General features: G+C 39.0%; 1 pseudogene; it reads left to right on the top strand.

The window, feature by feature from the left end:
* The first annotated feature begins 5,022 nt into the window (after nucleotides 1-5,022).
* The window catches only part of LOC110576316, a 5,591-nt pseudogene continuing 3,542 nt past the window's right edge, over nucleotides 5,023-7,071 (top strand).

The raw sequence follows: 7,071 nt of genomic DNA, 5'->3' as shown, positions 1-7,071 counted from the left end.
TTCAGGTTAATGCTTCCAGTGTGTTCTGTGTGCGCTCTGCTCTTGTGTTCTGGCTGCTCTTTTCCTCAGGCCAGTCGTCTGCAGATGCTTTCCTTGCCTGCTGGGGGCAGTTTTTGGTCCCTGTCCTAGATGTGTCAAGTTTTAACTAGGTATGCTCTGGTCTGCCTGTGAAATGAGGCCTGTCACCATGCCCACCAGAACTGAGGCCCTGCAAAACTCTCTGGTCAGGAGACATAGTGTGGGCAGGGGCCTGTGCTGGTCTTCCCACCAACAGTGCAACAGGGTTCCTTTTTCTCCATATCCTCGACAGCACTTGTCATTTGTTGTGTTTTTGATTGTAGCCATTCTTACAAGTGTATGGTGATACTTCATTGTGGTTTTGATTTGCATTTCCCTGATGATGAGTGATGTTCATCATCTTTTCATGTGTCTGTTGGCCATTTGTAGGTCTTTGGAAAAATGTCTGTTTGGGTCTTGTGCCCATTACTAATCAGATTATTTGGGTTTTTGGTGTTGAGTTATGTAAGTTCTTTATATATTTTAGATATTAATCCTTTATCAGATATATCATTTGAAAATATCTTCTCCCATTCAATATGTTGCCTTCTCGTTTTGTTGGGGTTCTTTGATTATGCAAAGGCTTTTTTCTGTTTTAAGTAAACTCTACCCCAACATTGGGCTCCAACTCATGACCCCAAGATCAAGAGTTGTATGCTCTACCAGCCGGGTGCCCCAAAAGCTTTTTATAAAAGTGTAGTCCCAAGAGTTTATTTTTGCTTATTTCTATTGCCTAAGGAAACATATCTAGTAAAATGTTTCTACTGCCAATGTCAAAGAAATTACTGCCTGTTTTCTTCTAGGAGTTTTATGGTGTCAGACTCACACTTAGGTCCTTAATCCATTTACAGTTTAATTTTGGTTTTGATGTAAAATTGATCCAGTTTCATTCTTTTGCCTGTAGCTGTCCAGTTTTCCCAACACCATTTACTGAAGAGATTGTCTTTTCCCCACTGTATATTCTCACCTCCTTGGCCATAGGTTAATTGACTATATAAGCATGGATTTATTTCTGAGCTCTCTATTCTGTTCCACTGATCTATGTGTCTGTTTTTGTACCAATACCATACTTTTTTTGATTACTACAGCTTCGTATTGTAGCTTCAAATATGGGATTGTGATACCTCCAGCTTTGTTATTCTTTCTCAATAATTCTTTCCTTCTTAGCTATGTATTAACTTTTAAGCCTATCTTTTAGGGACGCCTGGGTGGCTCAGTTGGTTAAGCGTCTGCCTTCGGCTCAGGTCATGATTCCAGGCTCTTGAGATTGAGTCCCACATTGGGCTCCTTGCTCATTGGAGAGCCTGCTTCTCCCTCTGCCTGCCACTCCCCCTGCTTGTGCCCTTTCTCTCTCACAAATAAATAAATTCTAAAAAAAAAAAAAAAAGTATCTTTTAAAACTATCACTATGTATTTCTTGTAAAGAGTTTCTTCTTAGGGTGATTACACTGTGGGGTGGACCTGGGCAGGGGTTACTTTCGTTCTCTTTTGAAACACTTAGTATTTGTAAAGATTTTTCTTAAAAATAATCAAGAAAAGAAATAAGGATTACGTTTACCAGTGGAATTGAAGAGTCAACAAAAAAACCTTCATAGTCCATTGTTTAGTAAGAAAATAACAAAAAAAAACCTTCATAGTAACCTGTTTAGTAACAAAATAGCTGGAAGTTACCAATGAGTCTAGGAAGCTCCTTAGACTATTGGTTTTTTTTTTTCAAGATTTATTTGAGAGAGCGAGAAAGAGAGAGTGAAGGAAAGGGGCAGAGGAAGAGAGCATCTGAAGCCAACTCTGCAGTGAGCACAGAGCCTGATGCAGGGCTCAGTCTCACAACCCTGAGATCATAACCTGAACCAAAACCAAGAGTCAGATGTTGAATCGACTGCACCACCCAGGTGCCCCTAGACTGTTGTTTTATTTTTTTTTAAAGATTATTTATTTATTTATTTGACTGAGAGAGACACAGCGAGCAGGGGGAGTGGGAGAGGGAGAAGCAGGCTTCCCGCCGAGCAGGGAGCCTGATGCGGGACTCGATCCCAGGACACTGGGACCATGACCTGAGCCGAAGGCAGACGCTTAAAGACTGAGCCACCCAGGCGCCCCTAGACTGTTGTTTTTAAAGGATCTTTATTTCCATCTCTTTCTCCACCCCCTTTTAGGGAACAAAACGCATGAAGGACACATACCCCAAATCAACACTCTCTTCATCTCTGAATGGTGGCATGAGTGGTTGTCTTCCTTTCCTCTCTACACTACACTGCCTCTGTTTATGCACACCTTACTTTGTAAAAACATATTCTTTTGTTCGAAATGAAATATTTAAATAAATGCACCAGTCAGGTACCTGGGAGTCACTGTGACCCAACAACACATCCCCACCCACCTAGGCATTAGGGATGCCACTTGCAGCAGCCCTGGGAAGGCCATGAAGAAGCACTGGTCCCATAGCAGGTCCTTAGCAAAGTGTACAAGGTGATGTGGTTCAAGAAGTGCCTGTTTTGTTTTTTGGTTTATTAAAGATTTTATTTATTTTATTTGAAAGAGAGTGCGTGTCTACATGTGCACGCGTGCATGGGCGGGGCAGAGGCAGAGGGAGCCCGATGCAGGACTTGATCCCAGGATCCCGAGATCATGACCTGAGCTGAAGGCAGATGCTTAACCGATTGAGCCACCCAGGCGCCCCAAGAAGGGCCTGTTCTTGGAAACCTGGTTCTCTCGTCTGGGGATGGAGCAACTAAGAGTATCATAACATCAGGCTTATGAATGAGACAAACTTATATTATTTTTTTACACTACTTGTTTAAACTTCTTTCAATTGTAAATAGTTTTGTAAATTGTCAGTATTAAATTTCCCACTTTATGAGACATTATTTGCCCACTATCAGGAAGGAAAAATAATTTTCTTTTTACTATTGTACGTTCTTGCTGGGGCCACTATAACAAAAGACAGATGAACAAGAGTAAACACACAAAAGTTTATTGACCTGTGTAGCCTCCCTATGACACATGGGAGTCCCCAGAGGTGAACAACACAAAGGCTTGGTTACAACTTGAGTTTACACAGTATTTTTGCAGAGGAAAAATAAACTTTTAGAATAATTACATAACAAAAGCAAAGGACCTTGAATCTCCAGAGCAATAAATTGTGAGAAGGCAAATATATGGGAAACTAATGGTAGATAAGGGCTAGTTGGTAAAATCCATTATGCAGATTTCTCTAGTGCCCTCTCCAGGCTAAAGAACTAATGTTTTCTCCATGGAATAACTTTTCTCCTTCCTGGTAGAGATAGACATCTTTTAAAATTTATGCCCTACTTTTAGGCAAATGGGGAGAGGGCTGGGAGCTTTGCTTGTATAGGCTTCTGCTTAATTGCCCACAACTCAATAGTCTTTATGCCAAAGTGGCACATTTTGAGGTCACATATTCTGCCACCTTCACTACAAATTCATGCTGTGTATATTTGGTTATGTATGAGAAATTTCATGTTCATTTCAAGCCCTGAGCAAATCTGAAGAAAATGTAGATTACATCATTACATTTATACAAATAAACAAAGGACAAAAGTCTACTATATACACATGTATTTGTTTCCTGCATGTATATCCAGATACCTATGTCCTGTTGGTCATTTAAACATGGTTCAAAAAAAAAAAAAAGGTTAAATGACCAAACTGTGCATTATGTTTACTATTGGACAATGGAATTTCGAGGAACTCTTTTCAATCATCTCTGTACTGAGACTATTTTTTGGTAGACAAATGGGGAATGTCAATTATGATTTTTAAATGTAGCATTGTTTTAAAAAATCTGTGGTGGCCCAGTAGCATATAACACAGAAATGAATTTTTGATCAAAAATAATTATAGCTTCTTTCCCATGTGTAGCAACAACACATGAAAACTTTGGAATTCTCTGGGTCTTTTTGCAAGTGACAACAATAATAGTGGTTTATGTTTTCATCTTTTTACAGATAATAGAAGACATCATCCTAAAATTCATAAAGGAATTTCAAGAGACCACCAAAAACTCAAAACAATCTTGAAAAAGAACAAAGGTGGAGGACTTACACACCCTGATTTCAAAATTTGCTAGAAAATTGTTATACACTAATCAAGACAGTGTGGAACCGCCATGAGGACAGATACATAAATGAATGGAGAACCCTAGAGAGCCAGAAACACATCATCATGTGTATGATCAAATGATTTTCAACAATGATGCCAATACCTTCCAATGGTAAAACACAGTCTCTTCAATAAACAGTGTTTGGCCAACTGGATTTCCACATATAAAAGAAAGAAGTTGGGACACTTATACTACATTGTATACAAAAATAAACGCAAATTATGTTAAAGCCCTAACTGTAAAATACAAAACTATAAAACAGCTAGAAGAAAACATGGTTAACATTTTGTTGACCTTAGATTTGGCAGTGATTTCTTGGATATGACATGAAAACAATGGGCAAAAAAGCAAAAATAGACAAATGAGACTACAAACTTAAAAACTGTTCTGAGTCAAAGGACACGATCAAGAGTGAAAGGACAACGTACAGAATGGCAGAAAATACTTGCAAAACAAATGCTTGATAAGGTATTAAATATAGAGAGAACTCCTACATCAAAACAATGGAAAACAACATGATGAACTAATGTGTAAAATTTTCAAAGGACATTTCTCTCAAGATGACATACAAATGGCCAACCAGCATATAAAAAGATGCTTAACATCACTACACTTCAGAGAAGAATAAATTAAAACCAAAATGAGATACTTACTACCTTACACACATTAACATAGCTGTTCTTAAAAATAAACAAAAAACAAATCTTGGTGATTCCACATATATGTGGCAAAGTAAAGTGCTTCACTCAAAGAAAAACAAAGCAAAATGGCAAATGCCCAAGGCTGGGGGGAGAGAAAACAGGGACGTGTTGTATGAAGGATAAAGACATCACTTCTGCAACATGGACAGGTTCTTAATATCTACATGGTAACATTAAGAATATATTGAAAACTAATGCTCAGTACAGTCAAAACTGGATATATACTAAATTTTATGATTATCTTTAAGAACAACAAAACTCTTAATGTAGACTACAATATTATCAAAAATGGTGGAAATAATAATCATTTTGCAAGGTGAACTAAAAAGACTTTTTTAAGATTTATTTATTTATTTGAGAGAGCGAGAATGAGAGAGAGTACATGAGAGGGGGGAGGGTCAGAGGGAGAAGCAGGCTCCCCGCCAAGCAGGTAGCCCGATGCAGGACTCGATCCCGGGACTCCAGGATCATGACCTGAGCCGAAGGCAGTCGCTTAACCAACCGAGCCACCCAGGCGCCCCTAAAAAGACTTCTGAAAAGAAATTCCAGAGAGGAAAGATACTCAAAAATGAAACTTATTTCTAGATGACAGAGATTAAGGTACTATGGGTACAAGAATAATCCTTTTATGTCAATTCACTGATGAGAAGTTTGATTTTTTTTTCCCCTAAAATTTAAAATACAAATATTTTCTGTAGTGAAGCTTTGATGGCATGTTTACACAGTCAAGATACGAGTCTCATGAATTTTCAGGATGCAAAATCAGCTACTTACAAGAGAAGAGAAACTGTTTTAGGATGCCCAAGCAGCCCCGACTTAGGGCAAGAAGCAAGAACAGAGGATGAAGACTCAGTCTGGGGACCATCAAGGTAGCGAAGACAGGTGAGCTATGAAACTATGACAAGTACAAGTCTGTATTATTGAAGAATGGCTGGGACCCTGGGGAAGAGGGACTGGACATGACTCACCAGAATCTCCTTCTGCTGATAGACTGTCCCCTGAACTGAGCTGAACTACTTTGGTTTATACACACACACCAAGAATGTGCTGGCTGAAGTGAACCCCCAGACTTGAATTCCAGGAAACTTTCACCACGTTTGTGAACTCATGGTTCAGCTCTTAACAAAAACTAAGTGTCCAAACAGCTGATGGCCTCAAGAATCCAGTGTGAGAACACATCCAATTTGAATGTATGAAAATTGTCATATCTTTCTCCATCCCAGTGATGTGTGAGACTTGGTGCCCAGAAATGACCCCATTCTTTCTGTGATGGGTGCAAATACCCAAGTCAATGTGCACTATTCGCAGAAGATGGTGACCATCACCAAAAAAATAACCTATCTGCTGCCATCAAGTGTGCAAAACTGACCAGAACGCTTCAAATATGTGTAGTAATTTAACAAAAGACCCTTCTTCGAAAACACACACTATTCACATAGCATAATTTGAACCACTTAGTCACTGTTCAGGAATGCCGTTCTTACAATATGACTGCAGTTTTGGGAAAGCAAGGACATACATATCCTATTTGATTACGCTATAAATGAAGTTGGAACAAAAATTTTTTCAACTTGAAAATCAATGGAGTAATAAACCCATTTTCTCTGAAAATGAATATATTCATTCTATATCTACAGCATCTTCAATGAACCTGCAATCTAAAAATGAAAATCAGTACTGCCTCAGATACTAATACCCTAATTGATACTATAAAAAAAAAAAAAAAAAACCCTGATCATAGGTTGTAATAGACAAAAGTGCTACAAACCTACATAGGATAAAAGATATTAAAGTGGACGAAAACACAGAAATAAGATCTTAAAACTATTACCATATACACCTAGCTACTTCTTCCTGAAAAAAAAAACAAAACAAAACTTCCAAGCTTCAAAATGCCTACATTTCACATCCTCCAGGCTGAACATAAAATATTTCACCACTGCAGAAAAACATATCCTTTACCAAGCTACCTTCACCGTCTTTCCCCAAAACAACATCTCTGGGACTCTATTTCTCCCGGTATCAATCTCTCAAGGTACCCAGGATACACACCAAAACTCTACACCTCGGAGCACTTAGAGCATAGGAGGGAGGGCCCATCTCCCGACCCGACACGACTTCGACTCCCACGTCTCTCCACCCAGGGAAGCCGAAGCGCGGGGCTCACGGGATCCCCAACGAGTTCCGCTT

The sequence above is a fragment of the Neomonachus schauinslandi genome, chromosome X (assembly GCF_002201575.2).
Source record: "Neomonachus schauinslandi chromosome X, ASM220157v2, whole genome shotgun sequence".
NCBI classification, from domain to species: Eukaryota; Metazoa; Chordata; class Mammalia; order Carnivora; family Phocidae; genus Neomonachus; species Neomonachus schauinslandi.
Note: the sequence above shows the minus strand (reverse complement) of the source record. Positions and strands in the feature narration are given on the sequence as shown.